The sequence below is a fragment of the Saccostrea echinata genome, unplaced genomic scaffold (genome assembly GCF_033153115.1).
Source record: "Saccostrea echinata isolate AGI-Se365-2 ecotype Australia unplaced genomic scaffold, CSIRO_AGI_Sech_v1 ptg000002l, whole genome shotgun sequence".
Classification (NCBI taxonomy): domain Eukaryota; kingdom Metazoa; phylum Mollusca; class Bivalvia; order Ostreida; family Ostreidae; genus Saccostrea; species Saccostrea echinata.
In genome coordinates, this window is record NW_026889751.1 from 13,204,909 (window position 1) to 13,228,146 (window position 23,238).

At 33.9% G+C, this 23,238-nt stretch overlaps 2 protein-coding genes across 2 annotated transcripts in view; both read right to left on the reverse strand.

Annotated features, from left to right (window-relative positions):
- Positions 1-16,131, reverse strand: part of LOC133173181 (zwei Ig domain protein zig-8-like) — a 59,955-nt gene extending 43,824 nt beyond the window's left edge. The window contains exon 1 of the mRNA XM_061308143.1: positions 15,986-16,131. The gene's annotated coding sequence lies outside the window, so the exon portion shown is untranslated. The remainder of the gene's footprint in view (positions 1-15,985) is intronic.
- The window catches only part of LOC133173165 (large ribosomal subunit protein uL4-like), a 389,882-nt gene that overhangs the window by 270,012 nt on the left and 96,632 nt on the right, over positions 1-23,238 (reverse strand). The gene's annotated exons all lie outside the window — the stretch shown is intronic.

Here is a 23,238-nt window from a genome sequence, read left to right on the forward strand (position 1 = left end):
ATTCAAGAGACCATCAATTACTTATTTATGTCTCTTGTATTAATAGCAAACTTGAGGGGGCAACGCTCAACGTAATTTATGACGTTGCTGCCGTTGCACTTGTTCAACGTTTTTTAACGTCAAAATAAAATCAATTCTTTAAACTTTAAAGCTTCCCGTGTATTTTGGTAATATTGTCATGAGGAAAATCTTTTACGAAATGATAATCAGCAATTATCTATCATTAAAGGTACATGGCATGACCAAATATGTACATCAAATTTTAGCACTTTTAGATAATAATTCAATTAGTAGAAGCACTTTGATTGGTCAATTTAATAAATCACAACTTTTTCGATTAAGAGTATGCGTCCCTCTGTCGGTCCTTTTCTATATCAATAAGCTGTACGGACGTCGTAAACCTTGATTAATCTTTGTTTTCTTCAAATTCAGGTAATTATAGAGGGCGAAGCTCTCCCTATATGTAACACGTATGTATGTAAAGTACATTGAATTCTATTGTAAACTATAATTTATTACAAGTAGAGCTTTTTAAAAAAGCTTACCGTCTTTAGCAACAACCTTAAATAGTAAACTGACCTAAACCTATCAGGGTGTATAATTCTTGAAAATTCCTTGGCTTTGTATTTCTTCATTAGTTTTTTTTTCTGACAACCTACCAAAAGAAAAGTTAACAGATGCTCGGTTGTCTCCGTAAACCTCGGCTCTGCTGCCGAGATCATCGGCAAACCTCGGCTGATTCCGTCACCTTTGTGATATGTAGATGAGGTACGAATCGGCCGAGGTGTTGCCGAATGCTGCCGAGATTAGAAAGACAGTGCTAGTCTCGTTCAACCAGACACTCGGCTGTCTCCGTAAACTCCGATGAGCTCTCTGCTGGTCGGAGTTTACGGAGACAGCCGAGCGTCTGGTTGAAAGAGACTAAGACAGTGCAAAACAAAGGGAAAAAGAATACATACAAGCTGTAAAGCTTGCATGCAATAAAGGTCAATTCTGTTACCAATGAAAATATATAAAGGTGTTCTGGTAATTGCTATGAAAAAACTGGCATGTTATTTTGAATTAAATACTGCCAATTTCCACTGTTCGTTTTGTCATATTTTTTTACGATTGAAAATCTTGAAAAAGTGTTAAGTCGTACGAAAATTTGATCATCAGAAAATTATCTCCCTTGCCTCGAATAGCATTTCAACCAATGAAATAATTGAAAATTTTCTCATCATGCAATTTCTACCAATCACAAAAGAGAGGAAGTGATTAGTCCGAAGACTGTAAAATACTTCAACTCTGTATACCCTCTTCCAAGGAAGACGGTAACAATACCTATGGAACTGAGAACCTTGTCGTCAATATGGCGTCCATAGTCTTTTCCATCTTGAATCTCGCGACAAATTCCCGCATAAACGAGATGCTGGAGAATCGTAAGTTTAATTCCAATCCTGCGTTAATGACGTTTTATCAATTATGATAATCAAAAACACCCTTGTTACTTTCGTTTTTAACTAACATGCGCTCGATCGTCATAGACCTGACATGTGACGTCATTCATTGATGAATCAGCGGAAATTGTTGCATTTTTAACAACCTGTAATAATTGCTATTTCATATGCGTACCCTCTTTTTAAAAACAGATTTATTCACCTTTTAATAAGCCATACTATATTTTGGTGAAATAAAAACTCAGTTTAAAGAATTCCAGTGACGTCACTGTCTAGACTGCGTACTATGCACTATGGAGGGGCGGATCTCTCTGCGGCCCCTTTCACCAGACTTTAGGGAAAAGAAACAACTCTTATTTATTTGTTAATAAAATTTATTAATTACGAATGTCTTCAGGATTATTTTCAATACACAAACTAGAAATATAAGATTTTTTGGTGACATAGTATAATTTTCCTATTGAATAATACATATTAAAAACAAGATGTGTTTGTGAAACACTGATGCCCCCGTATGGCAGCTTATGGCGAAAGTTAAAGTTTCTTCAAATGCAAGTCAAAATCCAGGCCAAAAGATAAAAAATGTTGATACCCAAAGAAAGGTCTTGTCTCGAGGAATACACCTGTGAAATTTGAAAGACCTAGATACAACTGTTCAAAAGTTTTGGCGAAGGTTAAAGTTTTTTAAATAAAAGTCAAACGTCAAGGTCAAGGTCAAAGTGGTTGGTATCCAAAGGAAGATCTTGTCACAAGGATTACATATGTGAAGTATGGAAGCCCTAGCACCAACCATTGAAAAGTTATGGCCAAGGTTAAAGTTTTTCAAAAGTAGGTCAAACTCCTAGGTCAAGGTCAAAGGGTCAAAGTGGTGGTTGGTATCCAAAGGAAGGTCTTGTCGCAAGGATTACATATGTGAAGTATGAAAGCCCTAGCTCCAACCATTCAAAAGTTATGGCCAAGGTTAAAGTTTTTCAAAAGTAGGTCAAACTCCTAGGTCAAGGTCAAAGGGTCAAAGTGGTTGATATCCAGAGGAAGGTCTTGTCACAAGGAATACACATGTGAAGTTTGTTACCCTAAGCAAAAACTGTTCAAAAGTTATGGCCAAGGTTAAAGTTTTTCAAAAGTAGGTCAAACTCCAAGGTCAAGGTCAAAAGGTCAAAGTTATTGGTATCCAAAGGAAGGCCTTGTCACAAAGAATACACATGTGAAGTTTGAAACCCCAAGCACCAACTGTTCAGAAGTTATGGCCAAGGGTAAAGTCTCATAAAATTTTGAGGTCAAACTTGGGTCAAACTCCAAGGTCAAGGTCAAAAGGTCAAATATGATGGTACCCAAAGAAAGGTCTTGTCACAAGGAATACACATGTGAAATATGAAAGTCATAGCTCCAACCAATCAAAAGTTATGGGCAAGGTTAAAGTTGACAACAGACAGACAGACAATGGGACAGACAAACAGATAAACAGACAAACAGACAAACAGACAGACAGGACAAAAACAATATACCCCCGGGATCTTTCGATCCGGGGGCATAATAAAAATGTTTTTAGAGTGGTAAAAAGCATGAAAAGCTTTACTGAATTCTGGTATGAACTCAAGAAGGGGGAAAGGAGTATGCATTTTAATTTTTTTCAATTTTTATGCTATGTTACAAGGCCTTCCTTTGGATACCAACAACTTTGACCTTTTGACCTTGACCTTGCAGTTTGACCTACTTTTGAAAAACTTTAACCTTGGCCATAACTTTTGAACAGTTGGTGCTTGGGGTTTCAAACTTCACATGTGTATTCCTTGTGACAAGACCTTCCTCTGGATATCAACCTCTTTGACCTTTTGACCTTGACCTTGGAGTTTGACCTACTTTTGAAAAACTTTAACCTTGGCCATAACTTTTGAACGGTTAGAGCTAGGGCTTTCATACTTCACATATGTAATCCTTGTGACAAGACCTTCGTTTGGATACCAACCAATTTGACCCTTTGACCTTGACCTAGGAGTTTGACCTACTTTTGAAAAACTTTAACCTTGGCCATAACTTTTGAATGTTTGATGCTAGGGCTTTCATACTTCACATATGTAATCCTTGTGACATCACCTTCCTTTGAATACCAACCACTTTGACCCTTTGACCTTGACATAGGAGTTTGACCTACTTTTGAAAAACTTTAACCTTGGCCATAATTTTTCAATGGTTGGTGCTAGGGCTTTCATTTTTCACATATGTAATCCTTGTGACAAGGCCTCTCTTTGGATACCAACCACTTTGACCCTTTGACCTTGACAGAGGAGTTTGACCTACTTTCGAAAAACTTTAACCTTGGCCATAACTTTTGAATGGTTGATGCTAGGGCTTTCTTACTTTACATATGTAATCCTTGTGACAAGACCTTCCTTTGGATACCAACCACTTTGACCCTTTGACCTTGATGTTTTACTTACTTTTAAAAAACTTTAACCTTCGCCATAACTTTTGAACAGTTGCAGCTAGGGCTTTCAAATTGAACATTTTTTTATCTTTTGGCCTGGATTTTGACTTGCTTTTGAGAAAAAAAAACCTTTGCCATAAGCTGCCATACGGGGGCATCAGTGTTTCACAAACACATCTTGTTTTTTTTTTTATTTTAATTTTATTTATTTATTTGTTTATTTATTTATTTATTTATTTATTTATTTATTTATTTATTTATTTATATCTTATTTATTTGTTTAATTTATCATTCATTCGTCTTTCATTACTTGCTTGTTCCTATATACATTTGCAGGTGGAGGCCTGTGTCTCATTTTTGTTGTGATTTTTTTTCTCAAAAGATTTATCATTTTTTTAAGTGTTAAATTTCAGTTTCGTGAAACTCACCATCAAAAGAAAAATCTTTGGACATGTCTGAAGCTCAAACTACCACATCAAACACATGTTCCATTTTATATACATGTGGATACGCTTCAATGGATAAAATAAAATGATTTCTAATTTTTATTTTAAAGAGTACTTTTAAAAATATAGAACAGAAAATTTATTCAGCCAGTTGGAACCTATGGTGGATTATGATAGTGTATAAAGTCCAAAATCATACGAGAAAAAGTAAGTTAAACAATACATTCTAATCATATGAGAAAAACTAAGTTAAACAATACATGAGGGACTGCAAAACACATGACATGTATATTAATAAAGTTTAATGTTCTCTTGGCTTAAAAAAACCAGAATCTTCCTTTGACATTACCCATGGTAATCCATGTAAAGAGTTCAATGTTGTTGAGTAGTACTAAAATATCTTTTTTTAAAGCTTCCATATATATGATCCTTTTTATTAATTATGTGGTGGATAGGGATGTCACAAAACATCAGTTACTGATGCAGAGAGGGGGTGGGGGGTTCGATACATCGATAAATATTCTATTCGATACTTCCCAAAAATGTAACCTATTATTCACAAGTTTTGGTTTTAAAATTCTAATAGTTTTCGCTTAAACAATTTAATATCTGGAAAAAAACCTTTTATTGAGTTAAATTCGTTTTTCCAGATATTAAAAAGAAAAGATTTTTACCTTGCTTTTATGTTAGTTTTAGAAAGCACTAAAGACTATTCGAATCAGATTAGTTTTTAAAAAATGCAGAAACGTTAAATTTACTCTACATTTTTTCAATTGACATTAAGAAAATAATCTCAGAAATTTTGCGATGCTAATACTTTTAGCCCTCACGATACACAGCCCTAGTGTTGGTCAGATGATGAGTTTCCAAGTGTCCCGATAACCCAGGAGTCAGATCATCTTTCTGTAGTTTGGGTCCCAAGCTCGACTTCCAATGTAGTCCCTGACAACTGTCCTTATTTGTATTTGATGTCATGACTATACATTGGAAGTAAAAGATGAGAATTAAATGACTTGATGTTTCTGGATTGTGGTTTTTAAAGTAAGTCGTGAAAGATAAAGAAATGATGCTTGACATGCAAGTTCACGTATTAATTGTTGGACAGATACATAGGTGAAAGAGTTAAGGTTTTTAAGAGTTCTTGGGCCTGGGTAGGTTGAATCCTTGACTGGACCAGTGCACGCTCTTTCCCCGTTATGCTATTTGATTTTGAGTGTTATGATTTACTACTTGATTTTAACACTGATTTATGATTAAACAATAAAATGTAGAAATGTTCACTTGATGGCTCCGCCTTCACCAACAGTCGCACCGTCTAACATATTACTTTCTAATTTTCTGTATAGTATCATGACTTAGATGTTGCTATAGCATTCACATGAAAATATAATAAACTTCTTTTATCTGAAAAATATTGAAACTACGAATTTCGGGACGCGTTTGATTGACACATCCCTGCACTTTCACAAAGTAAATTTTATCCTTAATACGTAAGAAAAGTTGAAAAAAAAATTGTGTATTAATGAAAAAAATTAAAAATATGATCCAGAAAATTCAGAGTAGAAATGCGAGAAAGCAAAACAAACTCACGACTATTGTCAGTCCGTGCTAAGAGACACGGAGACAGCCGAGCGTCTAGTTGAAAGAGACTGGCCTAGTGCAATTTTCAAAGAAATACGTTGTAGAGTAAATCAATTATTTTTTGTTAAGTTTAAGCTCTCGGCAAACTGCAAGATTTTAATATTTTATATTATTTTTATCGCCATTATCGCATGGAATCTTGGTAGTGAGGGGATTCTGGGAAGGTTTCACACTAAAATTTGCCTGACGTATACGTCATTCCGAATTTCTCTGTTCTTACACGTTAGTCTTTTGAGCTCGCTGCGCTCGCTAATATGTTTCACGGTGTGACCGTTGGGGCGAGCACAGTTGTACCATCAAAAACCTATACACAGCTTACACTTGTAACGTTGATGGATCCGCCTCTTCAAACCGCAAGAGACACAGTCTAGACTGTGACGTCATATGACGTCGGAATTTATGTAGACAACCGAACGTCTGGTTGAACAAGACTACAGGGTCTTGTGCAATCATAAATGAAATACGTTGTAGAGTAGATGCAATTATTTTTTGTTTTGTTTTTTTAAGCACGATGCAAAGAAATAAAAGTAAACGTATCTATTGGTAAGGAACAATTATCCTTTATTCAAAAAATAAATTTGTATGTTTTGTAATAATTTCGCATGGAACCCTGGAAGCGAAGGATTTTTGGGAATGTTGCACCAGAAAATTTGCTTGACGTACAGATTTCATTTCGAATTACCTCTGTTCTTACACGTTAGTCTATTGAGCGAGCTTCGCGCTGCTCGCTGAGCTCGCTATTATCTTTATTTTCGAAATCTGAGTTAAATTTTTATCAGAATGTTCCTTTATATATACAAAATCTTAATTGTCGGAACCCTTTCTTCTTAAACAGGCGTTTTGTCCTCCTTGGAAAAATGACTCTAGAGTAGGATTTCCCCTACGTAAATCCCACACCAGATTTAATCTTCCGGGGAATGTTTTAGTTAATTCTCTGTTAATATAAACGACGAGTGTAAACGAGAGTTCCAGTTAAATTTTCTAGTACAAATTTTGCACAAGAAACATCAAAATTTTTGTAAAGGACAGTATTATGACCAGCATGTGAAACGTTTGCGGTCGATTTGATGCTTTGCATCAATATATTATCTTGATGTTTAACTGTTAGATTTGCGAAGCTTCGTTTAATATTATGAGATCTATAAATGTTCGTCATGTGCATTTAGGTGCGCGTCTGTCAGTAGAGCACACCCGATTGTAATTCATTGTAAATACGTTTTGTTTAAATATTTTCCTTGTTTATTGCACTGCATCCTGATAGTTTGCTTATAAACTTTGATTCTATAATAACAGATTTTTTTTTAATAATTTTAAATTTTTGGCTTAATATTTCAAGTTGTTTACTTAGTTAAATTTAATGGGTTTTTTGGATTTTAATTATTTAAAAAAAATGGTTTAATTTCTTGATTATATAACGCTTTTTAGGGAGGACCTGAGCCAAGTCTAGTCTATTAATGCTTTGTTTTGTACACTTTTCTATAAATAATAAAACCTCACGGACGTCGTAAACCGTTGTTCTCTTCAAATTCAGGTTATTTTCCCATATCAATAGCTATTAGTTAGTCAGTAGGATACGAAGCGGCAACGACACAAAAAGGGATATATCACTTAATTATTCAACTATTCTGAAAATTGTTAATTACTATAGTAGTGAAAGACATTATGAATACCAAAGCTATCAGCGCACTTTAAGGTAGTCCGATCCTCAGGTTCTGAAAATCAGGAGTAAAGCTATTGAAAATGCTCACAAAATGACCCTGAATTCTCAAAGTAATGTATACTTTTACCCATGGTATTTCTTCATAGCTCATTATTATAGTTAATCATATCATGTAGGGACAATTATCGAATCTCAAATATATTTCAGGAAACGCGAATAAAAGCACCCGCTATGCATTTTCTAATTGAAATTGATCAACAAATATGTTTTAGGATAAAAATTTACAGGTATCCAGGCATTCGAAGAAAATTACATGTTTTTTTATACTTACTAGTATTCGGTACTTCAGTTCTGTTTACTTCAATTATAATATAAAACATAGTGTAAAAAGCTTGTGCTATCATTGCAAGACATCACATATCACTTCTTAATTCATAGCATGCTAATGAAACATTGGTTTTGAACATATTTTATTGAATTAATCAAAAGGATTGGAAACAAAAGTTCTTGCAACTTACTGGTTCCTCTCCTTAAATATAACAATATGTCATGCAAATAATACATTAAGATATAATATTTTCAAGTGATATAAGTGAATAAGACGTCAATTTAAAATCTACATGTTTCATCAATAAATCTATGGACAGCAGCAAAAATATTGTTATTAGTAAGTACAGGCAAATCTTTATCACCCCATAATAACAGGTTTGTGTCAATTGTAACCAATTCATCAAGCAAAAGCAGGTGGTTGAAAAGATTGTTCCTAGCATTTGCATAATTTCTACAAGCAAAAATATAATAATAAGCATCTTCATACTTTCCGCATGAACAAAAGGGACTGTTGATGATATTGCGTTTATAAAGATCATAATTAAGTAAACAGTTGTGTCTTAGTTTAGTATGAATTATGCTTGTGTAGCGTTTGCCAAAAGAACAAGATGTGTTTGTGAAACACTGATGCCCCCGTATGGCAGCTTATGGCGAAAGTTAAAGTTTCTCAAATGCAAGTCAAAATCCAGGCCAAAAAATAAAAAAAATGTTTAATTTGAAAGTCCTAGCTGCAACTGTTCAAAAGTTATGGCGAAGGTTAAATTTTTTTAAAAGTAAGTAAAACATCAAGGTCAAGGTCAAAGTTGTTAGTATCCAAAGGAAGGTCTTGTCACAAGGATTACATATGTGAAGTATGAAAGCCCTAGCATCAACCATTCAAAAGTTATGGCCAAGGTTAAAGTTTTTCAAACGTAGGTCAAGCTCCTAGGTCAAGGTGAAAGGGTCAAAGAGGTTGGTGATGTCACAAGGATTACATATGTGAAGTATGAAAGCCCTAGCATCAACCATTCAAAAGTTATGGCCAAGGTTAAAGTTTTTCAAACGTAAGTCAAGCTCCTAGGTCAAGGTCAAAAAGTCAAAGTGGTTGGTATCCAAACGAAGGTCTTGTCACAAGGATTACATATGTGAAGTATGAAAGCCCTAGCTCTAACCGTTCAAAAGTTATGGCCAAGGTTAAAGTTTTTCAAAAGTAGGTCAAACTCCTCTGTCAAGGTCAAAGGGTCAAAGAGGTTGATATCCAGAGGAAGGTCTTGTCACAAGGAATACACATGTGAAGTTTGAAACCCCAAGCACCAACTGTGCAAAAGTTATGGCCAAGGTTAAAGTTTTTCAAAAGTAGGTCAAACTCCAAGGTCAAGGTCAAAAGGTCAAAGTGGTTGGTATCCAAAGGAAGGCCTTGTCATAAAGAATATACAAGTGAAGTTTGAAACCCCAAGCACCAAATGTTCAGAAGTTATGGCCAAGGTTAAAGTCTCATAAAATTTTGCAAAAGTGGGTCAAACTCCAAGGTCAAGGTCAAAAGGTCAAATATAATGGTACCCAAAGAAAGGTCTTGTCACAAGGAATAGACATGTGAAATATGAAAGTCATAGCTCCAACCAATCAAACGTTATGGGCAAGGTTAAAGTTGACAACAGACAGACAGACAAACAGATAAACAGACAAACAGATAAACAGACAAACAGGACAAAAACAATATACCCCCGGGATCTTTCGATCCAGGGGGCATAAAAGTACGTTGGCGGATTGCTGATTTTTGTACAAGCTCTTAAGTTTTTACGGAATGAATTAATTGAAATGGCTTCTCTTGTTTCTAATTTCAATAAGTTCCATTGTTTCACAGCGTCTGGTACAAATGACCTTTTGAATAGTTCTAATCTACATCTTGGAATAATAAACTGCTCTTTATTGCGGGTATTGCATTTTGATATATTTTCATGCTTGTTTGTTATACATGTAATATTACTTAAATATTCAGGAACAGTCCCTTTATGAATTTTGAACATAGTAGTCATTTTTGTAATATAGCGCCTAAATATCAAAGTTTCCCCAACCAGTTTCTAAATAAAGTGTTTCTGTAGACGCAAAAATAGGAAGTCCTTTGACAATTCTAGCTGCAGCTAGTTGTATTTTTTCAAGCTTTTCAGAATCATTTTCATAGCAACCATCCCAAACAATAGATTGAAGCGTATTCAAGCATTGGTCTAACAAGTGTAGTGTACAATTTTGAAAGGTTATTTCTACTCGATTAAAACTTCAGTTTTTTCAAAAGCCCAAATTTTTATAAGCATTGTTTACAATACCGTCAATATATGTAGACCAGCTAAGATTCTGTGACAATAATAAGCCCAAGTGTCTATGGACTGGAACGTTCTCCAGCCTATCTCCTTTAAAGAATAATTTAGGCAGGACAGAAATAGACTTCGTGTTAAAGAAAACACCCTTTGTTTTAGATGGGTTAAATTTTAGAAGCCATTTATCTGACCATAATTCTAAAATATGTAAATCGTGGTTTAGCTTGTATTCGATATCTAAAAAATTGTATGAACTTTGTTGAAGCGAATTATCATCAGCAAACAATCTACACATGGACATTATATTTTCAGCAACATCGTTTACATATAACATGACAAATCACAAAAAACCATACAACATAATTTACCTTCATCAATTTTTTGTACAACACTATGATACGTTTCTAATAATTGATATACAGTAGAATGACCGGGTAAAAAACCGGCTTGATATCGATAAAACAGGTTATAACTATGAAAATAATTGTACACATGTTTAAAAATAATTCTTTCCGTAATTTTACTAACACAGGATAACACCGACACAGGTCAATATTAGAAACCAAAGAGGGATCATCCTTTTTAAAGAGAGGAATAACATGAGCTATTTTCCAAAAAGATGGAAATATTTTTTCTGATAGTATAACATAGTAAGTGGTTTAACAACAGAATGAACAGTAGATTTTGACATTTTATGGCTAATACAGTCGGGACCTATAGCTGTGTTCACGGGAAGTATTGAAAATATTGGTATCAAAGGAAGGATTTCTCTAAAATGTATTTATTTTTGTACTTTTATGGGGTATAAATGTCAACTTTATACAAGACCGTTTCTAGAACTTCAAAGAACCATCAATTATATTGAGGAGCATGGATGAAAAATGTTGCGCGAAAAGAGAAAAAATCAAGCTTCATTTTGAATTTAATAATTTTAAGTTATCGTTCCTGGCTGAGGAGCGAATATCTTTAAAAGAAAAATAAACTGTTACAGTGTATTTTTCCTTTATCGTGTGTGAATAGAATTTGTACGAGGGTCATTCAAAAAATTTGTAAACAATGTCCCTCATCATCATGATATTTTTACAAGATTTAAGATAAGTAAAAACATGCACATGAATATTCCAATTTTTTGACTCAAATTATTTGAATCTATTGTTAAAATATGTTACCAAATATATACCAAATTTAGTTATAATATGACGTTAAATAAAAAAAAAGTTATGACAAAAGTCTACGAACTTTTTGAATGACCCTCGTATTCATAATAACAAAATACAGGCGAGTAGTTAAAAGTCAATCAAGGGCATCCCCTCGCAAAAGAACACATCAATCTCGATATAAATAATAACTTGCGTAACTTCCGTGACGCATGCAAGGACACACTCACTCACCCATACACATAAAAGCGCGTTATTATATGCCCTCCAACTTCGTTTCGAGGGGATAGTTATGAAGAAGATATTTTCTTTATTCATACGGTAAGAGAACAATTCAGGCAGCACAATACCCAGGGGTTGCTCTTAAATCGATAGTTATGATTCTTCTTCTTCTTCTATTTACAACAAAATTTCAGAGCCCTGAATATTACTTGCTGGTGCGCATGCGTGACCTAAACCTAGGTTCACGCATGTGGATCTGTTTCATTGAAAAAGGAAGAAAGGGATATACACAGTGTACTGATATTCTCAGAAAAGTGTATTGGTATTTTGATTAATGACTTTGCAATAAAATTTAACTTGCACAAATATCTTTTATAATGTCTGACTAGTTTAATACACACTTTCTCGACCTGAGAGCTAGACTTGTTTTCGCAAGTTTCCGCCTTAAAGAACTAATTACATCGTATCTCTTTTCGATTTTCTCTTTATGCGTAAATTGCATGCATTTTTGTTATCATATTTTCAGCACTTTCATTGCTAAAGTTTGTTTTTTCTACCCACACGATTGTTGTTTTTCCAGATAAGAAAGACATATTTCTATCATATTATGCTAAAAACTGCTTAAAGACATACAAAAACCCTTTAAATCGTTTACACGTTTTTAGACGTTATTCGACACATGGGAACATAATTATCCAGTGCTAGCTTCTAGTTCAGGAATCAAAGAGTTTCAATCTGCATTTTTTCACCCCAAGAAAATATCAATATGTCACGGGTCATTGCGGTAGTTTATGATCCTTGTTTGTTTCGGGCTTGTGTTGAAAATTAAAAGAAATGAGCTCGACGGCCAACGTTCTTAGCCAAATTGCGCATAACTTATTCAGAACTCTTCCATCTTTTTCTTTTGGCAATGATATTCTTTCTGGTGTGACTTTTATCTCAAACATCCTTCAAATGTTTACAGGCAAATACATACGACGTGTTCGATCTTTGATTAATTTTATACTTAATTGAAGATAAAATAAATCACCATGAACGGCACCTTATGCAGGCACTTTTACAAATTAAGGCGCTGAATGAGATCATTACAAGAGTCCATTAATATACCTTTAATAATGATATGAATCTTTTAAACCAAGAAGGCATAATCAATATTGAGTTTGATATCTGATCAACAATATGGCTTCTTAAAAGTCAGGGCACTTTACAAATATAAATTGAAAACGCATATATAACTTGATATTTTAAGGCTGACTATTTGAATGTTATCTACTAGTAGTAACCAATATAAAAAAGGCATTTCCTCTACGGTAGATGATATTTAGATTATGTAATTATAAATTATAAGAAATAAAAGCTTTTACTGTGCTCGGATTGAAGTTGTGAAAGTTAGGTGAGAACCGAAGTTTTTTTTTTTTACTATCAACAGGTATATCCGTATCTAGAGGGTTTTTTTCATGATTCTTCTCTCTTCAAATAACACATAACAGTTAAAATATGCGAAAAAAGAATATGAGATCTTCCTTTTGTAACAGGTCCTCAATAAGTTGTCTATATCACGTCTAATGACCCAGATTCTGCCTTGATGATAATAAGCAGAGGAAAAGTCGTGTACTTATTTTAATTTTCAAATTAAAATCAGTAAACGACAAATGTACTAAAACTGTCAGTTTAAGAGCTCTACACTTATGCCAGAAGAAATTTTTTATCAGAATATGCAAAAAGTTTTATATTGACTCCACATTACATATTGCACTTATGCTTAAATGGATTTATGTCATGATCTCCAAGATATCACGAGAGAGCTCTTTTCTTCAAATAAGACAGATTTCAAAAACAAACAAAAGGCATTCTATGCAGAATCTCAGACAAAAATTTTTCTCCTTTCTAACGTACGCACTACGTTAGACTTCTATTACAATATTTAACCTTGATACTAATTAATTTTTCTGCATATTAAGCATTGGAAGATCTACTTTCATCAATGCTGCGCTTATCTTTGCCTCGCATGTCATTTAATTTGCAGATGCATTGCTCACTTTTTAAAAATAATCTTTAACAAATATTACTGGTTTTCTTTTGAAAAATAATCGGTTTCCTCTTCAAAAAGTTGATAACAGGTACCATGGCACTCGTAAACTTTGCAGCTCTGTCTTATTTTTACATTACGCCCTTTCTCCTTCACCGGTATGATTCTAATTTAATTTTTAAACAGTCTGCACAAAAAAATTGATAACTATTTACATGTATATATCTTTAGTTTTATATATCTATTTCATTTATTTATTGTCTTGCTTTTATGAAAGGGGGGTATGCATCAGGAAATAGAAATAAATGATCGAGGAAAATGACATAAAAACTTTCGATTTAATATATCAAGTCCTTCAGATCTGTAGCTCACTTGATACTGGGATATATATATATATATATATATATATATATATATATATATATATATATATATATATATATATATATATATATATATATATATATATATATATATATATATATATATTAGTGATGAAACGATTGTCGCCAACAATCGATCGATTGGAGCTCTTCGATGCTACTAATCGATTATGAAACAAAAGTCGCAGACATCGCAAACAAAAAATAGATTTTGGGTTTAAAGTTCAAATTTTATTATCAAAAAATCATTTGCAGACATTTTAAAAGTTACCCTGAATGTTTAAAACGTAAAAACCTTCTTCATTTCACTTCAACTGTTGTTGTCTCATATTCTTTTTTCGCATATATATATATATATATATATATATATATATATATATATATATATATATATATATACCTCACTGCTCAATGGCCCTGAGTGCCGAGTATAGGGTCAAAATTTGCAGCTTTCCACCGGCAAGTGGTGGCGTCTCCATATGAGTGAAAAATTCTCGAGAGAGACGTTAAACAAAAAAAAACAAACAAACAAACAATATATTTATATTATTATATAGAATTGTCTCAATGTTAGGCAAAGGAGAACTATTAAATTTGCTTGTGCTCTATGTTTTATTTTGAAGAAGTCAAAAAAGATTTTCTCAAACGAAAGTTTAATTTTATTTTCAGATGGCGGCTTAAATTTTGGAACTGTAAGCGCCTTTTTGTTTTATTATTATTATATTATTTTGCGTAATTTATATTACTTATTAGCATTAAAATTTTCAGAACTGTTACTCTCTCGTCGTTTTTCAGACCATTGAGCTACAGGTCTGCAGCTATATCAATTTATACTAAACTTTAGCGGTAAAATTGCTCAAGTTCAAATTGTGCTTGATGGCTTTTGGAAATTTGTTTGATAACGACATTTATTCGTATGTCCTATTTGGATTTAATCGAACTGATATGCTATTTCATATTCTTATGCTACCTGTAGGAGATCCTCACAGGTGTTATGTTCATCAATAAAAATTTCATCCCATAAAAGCACCGTTTCTTTGAAATTTGCTTTCAGTATAAAGGTTGCAGTTTGATGCTTTGGACGTCATATTTTAGTCATCTGGCTGTTTTTTTTTTTCAATTTCAGTAAATCCGGGAATAACTAGCTTTACATTTACAACAACGCTGTAGGTAAAATAGAAGTTTGTAAAGGGGTTTCATTAAATGATATTAAAGTAAGGAACTCTTCAACAGGTTTTTAAAACGTCAAAAATCTCTGATTAAATTTATACATAACGTAAACACATTCGCAACCACCTGATGATAAAAAGCTACATTTTAACAGAAAACTCTTTTGACAGCATCTATAAATTTGTACTGGCTAGAGAACAAGGTTATTAAAAAATGACCTGAAAAACATCTATCTCTATCGCAATATTTCGACAACACAACAGAAGAACGAACAGATATATCTAATACGAGTTCTTGTATCGATTTAAGTGCGATTTCACGGGGAATCTGTATTAAGATTAAGTTTCTATGTTAACTCAAGGGTTTTGATAACAGAAAATTCTCAGACTTATTGAAATTTTTTGAACAATTTCAAACACGTTTATTTCATAAACATCGTCTAAAATACACTATATTTTCTACTGGACTTTCTGAATTTATTTTAAACGCGAAAGGGAAAACTTTTGATGCTATACACTTTTAATTATTAATCACTGACTCCGTGTTTTATAGCTAATGAAGAATGTCGCGTCAGAAAAGAGGGATTAAATGGGTCAGTTGACCTAGATTATGATATACATGCACATATATGACATTGGTCTTGCACTTAAATCGGTGATTTTGATAAGGTATGACATATATACTAGCAATAAGATACCAATATACTAATCAATAATATTTATACACTCTCAATTAAGTCTGAATTAAATCATTGACAGTCACATAGCATTATACATTTCTCTTACTTACCAAACGGAATATTGAAGCAATGCAAGGTGTCGCCTGGTAAAACAATTATTGGCGGGAAAATTAACTGTCAAAATTACCCCAACACCACGTACCGTCAAGTAATTGACCTCCTTCAAAGGCGTTCATGGAGATGCAAGAAGATATTCCAATGTTTTCGATGAAAGCTACGGTATCATGCTTGTACTTTTCTTACAGAAAAAAAGTTATATCCAATTAACCACTACAATAAATAAGCAAAAGAAAGATGATTTCTAATTTTATGGCAGATTGTTTCCTTTTGGCTATGAGCACAGAGCGTATTTATGGTGCCACGACCAAGCTTACGATAAAACAGAATATTCGCAGAGAAGATTTAAGATATGTATCTGTGATGGAAGAAACATACATGGATCTGTTCTAGGTGTTAGGTATTATGTAACATTCATGTATAATTCATACAGATCTTATACTGATGAAAATGTGTTTTCATTTTTACATAAGTTCACTGAATTTATGCTAAAGAGTACTTTACAGAAGACGAATATTTTATTAGTTTGTTGTATCATAAAAGCTTTTTAAACATCAACATTTTTTTTAATCCGCATTAAAAATATTTTTATGAGGTAGTCGTCCTTTAAACAAGATCTAACTTCTCATTTCTTGAATCTATTTAGAAATATTATAACAGATAAAAGCCAAATGAAGACATTGACAACTGATCCCTGATCGTAACATTCTATTCAATGAACACATCTTTGTTCCATCTCTATGATTATGAATTATAATTGTAATCACTTCGCTTCGATCAAAAATATTATCTTGATAAGACAGTAATTCTAGTGCGGACTTGGAATATTCTGAAGGAACATACTCGGGCACAAAAATTTTTTTTATTCGAAAGGATACACCGTTCGCCTGGGCTAATTTTTTAACAGTAACAACATATGTAAGTTAACATACAAATTAAATCAGATAGAAAAAAGCAATATGCTACGATGATTTGAGCAGACTTTGAAATTAATAAGTGTTAACTTTTGGCGCTTTTGAAAATGATAACCGACATTGGAGTACGTGATAATTCAGCTTTCGTTGGTTATTCTTAACACTCACCAAGAATAAACATTGATTACTTTTTAGGTACATTTTCAAGTTTGTTACTACGACCATACCTTAGGATCAATATATATATATATATATATATATATATATATATATATAGAAAGCACAAAGAAATCCACTTTTACAAGGACACTCACTTCCGCCCCAGCCCGGGGTTGAACTCTCGACCTACGGAATCTGTCTCCTAGCAGCACAGGAACAGCGCGCTAGACCGCTCGGCCATCTAGGCAAGTCAAAAAGACTTGCTTTCGATGCCGATAGAATTCTCGCGGCGCTGTCCTACGGTCTGTGACGGTACATATTGTCGTCGGCGACAATATGTACCTACCCTCACTGCACATATTGTCGTTCATCGGTATATATTGTAGCCGGCGACAATATTTGGAACTAGTAAGTTGTAAGAACTTGTTTCCAATCCTTTTGATTTATTCAATAAAATATGTTCAAAACAAAAACATAAAGCACATTTTACAACAACTAACACACTCCTTGCCTCTAGTCTCCATCTCTCTTCTTAAAAAAAAACAATTGGGTAAATTTTCCCATTACAATATAGTAATATCACAATAAAATGGGAACATATAGAAATGAATTGCTTCCAGTCACTTTAGATTGCGTCAATATGAATCCCATGTTAATAAAATTCAAGGACCATTTGAATGATTTTACCTGCATTTTATGTGTGTATAAATTTTTGATTTAAAAAAAAACCTTGCACAGACATTAATTCTTCATTTATCAAGTTACTAGTATAGGTCATTCTGAAAATGGCCCCGGGATCAGGGATTCTGGTGCTAGCGCTAGGGCGGGGCTATGTAGGTCATACAGGGTGTTTCAGAAAACATGCTACCATTTCCTTTCCTCACTTTATTGATATGCAAACAGAAATATATAAAAGTTTTATCTAAAATTATAGTAAATAGGCTAAAGATCTTATCGATAACAAAATTTTGGGAAATAATTATCATTTGAATTAATTATGACATCATATTTGACATCATTGAAAAACAGGTCATTTCATTCTGAATATGGAATTATGGAAGTTTTGACACTGTTTTATCAAAGCATGTCGAGTTCCTGTGATTAGGACAATATTGATAGGTATCCAGAATTTGATAAAAAGGGGAAGTTGTATAAAATTGTACAAATTTTGAATATAATGGAAGGTAAATGATAAAAGAAAAGGAAAACTTGGAAGAACGAAGACAATCAGAACACAGGAAAACTTTGAGAATGTTAGAGACGTTGATACAGGGACTCGCATGAAATCCTTTAAGTAAAATAACTGACCTTGTAAACGAATGCAACTTGAACATGAGAAGTCCACACATTGGACTTGTTAAAATAAATATTTGGAGGACTATTCCTCTTCCAAATCCCAAAAATATTAGGCCTCGACATTCACCTGATTTAACCCCCTAAGTTTTATCTCTGAAGACATTTAAAGGTCACAGTTTATAAAACACACCCTATCACGACTCATACACTCAAAATAGTAACTATAAAAAAATGAATCAAGGTTCATAGCAAAGAAATTTTGTGCACTAGTTATGGTTATCAGAAATTTCCTGCATCGATTACATTTATTCATTCAGCAAAAATGATACCATTTTGAACATATTTTGTAACTAGATGAATTTTAAAGGTTTTCTTTATTCTTTCGTAACTCATTATCTATTTGCCGGATTCATTATATTTTAACAAGAATAAATTTTGAAATTGTACCTTTTAATTTTATATGTTGGTGGATGGTATTGGATGAAACACGAGTAAAAAGTACATGTAACTAATCAAAATGGTTGCATGTTTTCTGAAACACCCTGTATACATGTAATGAAAATGCATTATTTCTTTAAAAATCTTTTCTGCTCCTGTGTATTAAACAAACTAACTAATCACATAGTTATGATGAGCAAGGGTGCGTCTTCCAAAACTGTGAAATTTGTGGCCCCAGGGTCAGGGTTCTGCAGGAAGGGGGGATCTATTGATTATAAAGTAAAAGTGCATTATTTCTTTGAAAATCTTCTTCTCTGCTCCTGTTTATTAAACAAACAAACCACGTATATAGTTGTGATGGGTAAGGGTGCCTCTTCCAAATTTGTGATATTCATGGCCCCTGGGTCAGGGGTCCTGGTGTTAGGGCGGAGTTCTATTGATTATTAGTGAAAATGCATCAATTCTTTGAAAATCTTCTTCTCTGCTTCTAAGTTTTATGTAAACAAACTAAGTATATGTTATGATCAGCAAGGGTGCCTTTTCCAAAATTAATTTATTGGCCCCTGGGTCAGAGGACCTGGTGTTAGGGCGGAGCTCTATTGATTATATAGTGATAATGCATCAATTCTTTGAAAGTCTTCTCTGCTTCAAAGTATTGTGTGAACAAACTAAGTATATGGTTATGATCAGCAAGGGTGCCCCTTTCAAAATTAATTTAAAGGCACCTGGGTCAGAAGTCCTGGTATTAAGGCCGGGCTCTATTGATTAAATAGTGAAAATGCATTAATTCTTTGAAAATCTTCTTCTATGGTCCTGGGTTTTATGTGAACAAACAAAGTGTATGGTAATGGTTATGATAAGCGAGGATGCCTCTTCCAAAATTATGAAATTCATGACCCCAGGGTCGGGGGTTCTGGTGAAGGGGGGGGGGGCTTTATTGAATATATAGTGAAAATGCATAATTTCTTTGAAAATATTCTTTTTTGCTTCTGGTTATAAAGCAAAGAAATTAAGTGTATAGTTGTGATGAGCAAGGGGGCTTCTTCCTGAATTGTGAGTTTCATTACCCCTGGGTCAGAGGTTCTGGTGTAGGAGTGGACTCTATTGATAATATAGTAAAATGTATTAATTTTATTAAATAATCTAGCCTGCTCCTGGTATTGAGCAGATGAATAAAGCGCATAGTTATGATGAGCAAGGGTGCTTCTTCCAAAATTTTTAAAACTTGTGGTCCCAGGGTCAGGGGGTCTGGTGTTTCGGGAGGGGGGGGGCTCCATTGATAATAAAGTGAAAATGTGTTAATTTCTGAATTCTTTGAAAATTTTCAACTAAGTGCATGGTTATGATGAGCGAGGGTATCTCTTCCAAATGTGATTTTCATGGGTTCTGGTGTTAGGATGGGGCTGTGTTGAAACTATAGTGAAAATGCATTGTTTCTTTGAAAATCTTCTCTTCTCCTGGGCATCTCGAAGACAAAGACAGTAAAACTTTCAATAAGCAAGGGTTTTGAAACCAGATTTTTAATATTCTGGACCATTTGGTCAAATGTTCTGGTGCTGGCCAGCACTGTATTAAGGACCCTCTATTCACCATTGCAAAATGTGTTTTGGACACTGAGAAATTTATACTATATAAATGTGTAAATATTAAGCTTATCTATTGAGTTTTCGATATATGGTACGTTACAAAGTATCAATGAACAGAAATCACTGTGTTTACTTCAGTGGAGAAAATACCTGAAAAGTGTTCATTTAATTTAATCTTGGCCTTTTAAAATGCTCAGAATGCTTGAATTGATCACAAATTGAGTAATACACTGAAGATTTCAATTAATTTGAATTCAGATCTAAGGACAGAGCATTTTGCTGCAGAAAAATACCACAGAATCAGAACTCTTTAGTGTGCAGTGTAGAGAGGGTTCTTAATTTGTATCCTACCGAGAGAAGATATTCCCCTTTGCCATTCACCTTTAATAATTTATCATTATAAGTAATAAATATGAAGGGTTCATAGAATAAGAGAATTATGCACGATTTTTTTTTTTTTTTTTTGTATAATACAAAAAGTACTTTTCTATAGTTTTAATGATGAGGTAGACTTGTAAATAATTGATAAAAAAGATTGACAAAAATAACTTATCTTATTAAATGTTCTTCAAAGACCAAGAGAGGCCAATGTGAGAGGTTGTAATATGAGTTAAAAGTAGTACCAACTACCAAAGAAACTATTGTTTTGTTAATAGTCTGCAAGGTGATAGTGATAAATGGAGGCAAGATTGATTGATTGATTGATTGTTGTTTTACGTCCCATTCAAGAATTTTTCTCTCATATAGAGACGTCACCATATACCGGTGAAGGGCTTCAAATTTAGACCTTTAATCGGCACTCAGGCCCATTGATCAGTGAGACGGCACTCAGGCATTGAGACGACACTAGGCAGTCAGGGCCACACGGCAGTGAACCGTGACACGGGGCCTCGGTTTTTAAGGTCTCATCCGAAGGACCCGCAGCTTTCACTTCAAAGTGCCGAGCGCCTGGCGAAGGAACAGTTGCTACCTTTTCTTTATCGACTTAGGTCAGTCGCGGCCGAATTTCGAACTCAAGGCCTTCCGATCACGGAGCGAGCGCTCTACCGACTGGCTACCGTCACGGCAATGGGGGCAAGAAGAACTTCCTGTATGGGTTGTTATTGAGTACTAGACTAATTATTTCGTTGATCCTGGTCATCCAATTTCTCTTGCTTTTGGGCAATAAAGCTTCATCTATCAGTTTATTTTATACTTCTGTGGATCCTCTAAATTGTTGTATTATAGTCAAAAGACCGTTAAGGCCCTTGGGCCACTTGTTTTAATAGGTGCCACTGTAGCTCTCTGGTCGTCCATACCAATGTTGTTTTTTTTTTTTTTGATCTTTTTTTGACCAGCGAGCTACAGATCTGCAGCTATAAACCAACAGTTTATTACCAAACGATCATACGATGTGGGTGTAAATACCATTCCAATTTGGGGGGGGGGGGGCACAACCGAACCAAGAAAAGAATTTTCACAAACTTTTTAGACATATCACTGAGGAAGCACAACTGTAAATTAGCATTGTTTTTTTCTATTGTATAATAAAGACTGCCAGGCCTCGCCTCCCTGCTTCCTATCGACATGCATTAATCAGTTCCTACACTGTAATATATTCTGGCATGCCCCGTCCCACTGGTTCCTTAGACTAAGGACATGTATTAATCAGTTCCTAGACCTTTTTCTGATGTAAAATATATGCTGACATACCCATTCCCACTTGTTCCTAAGACTATCATAATGGACATGCATTTAATCAGTTCCTACACCTGTTGTACAGTATATGCTGGCATACCCCGTCCCCCTGCTTCCCATGGACATGCATTAATCATTTTTGTCGATATTATATGCTGGCATGTCCCGTCCCATTGGTTCTTACATGGGCCTGCATAAATCAGTTCTTACACTAATAGTGCTCTAAAATTTCAAATCATTTTATTTTTTATCACACTGTACGTAGTATATTTATGTTCCCCAAACGAAGTTTGGGAACATATTGTTTTTACTCTGTTTCTTATTATTATTATTAAGTCTTCCGTTCACAACGGAAGACTTATAGTGATTGTATTGTTTCTTTTTATTATTAAGTCTTCCGTTCACAACGGAAGACTTATAGTGATTGTATTGTTTCTTTTTATTAAGTCTTCCGTTCACAACGGAAGACTTATAGTGATTGTATTGTTTCTTTTTAAGTCTTCCGTTCACAACGGAAGACTTATAGTGATTGTATTGTTTCTTTTTATTATTAAGTCTTCCGTTCACAACGGAAGACTTATAGTGATTGTATTGTTTCTTTTTATTATTATTATTATTATTATTATTATTCCTCCCAAATTTTGTGAGCGCGATTACTCAGAGATGGTTGGATAGATTTTCACAATTTTTCACATGATAGTAGGCTGATATATGAAGTTTATATAAAATTCCGTTTTTTGAAAAATTCACTTCCGGTCCGAAGTTATGGCCGAATTTCGAATTTTTAAATGGACTTTTGTCCGGAATTTTTCTCGGAAACGGTTTGAGGTAAAGATGTGAAATTTACAGGGGTATTAGATCATGACATTCTCTTTGTTTCGAAGTTGTTTTCGTGTGTTTCCGGTACTTCCTGTCCGAACCGGAAGTGAACTTGTGTTTGGTCAATTTTCAACTTTTTTGTTTTTTAATATTTTTTCAAGATATTATTATGTATAACAGAGGTTATTCTACAAATACTAAATATATAATTTGTTTTGAAATCAGATTCCACATTTTGCAGATTTTCGGTACCCTCATTTTCCCTATTTACCTAGTGTGTAGACAATGGGCAAAGAAAGATAACTCTGACTTGTAAGTGAGAATAGAACTTTCGAGATAAAGGCGGAAATAGTATCG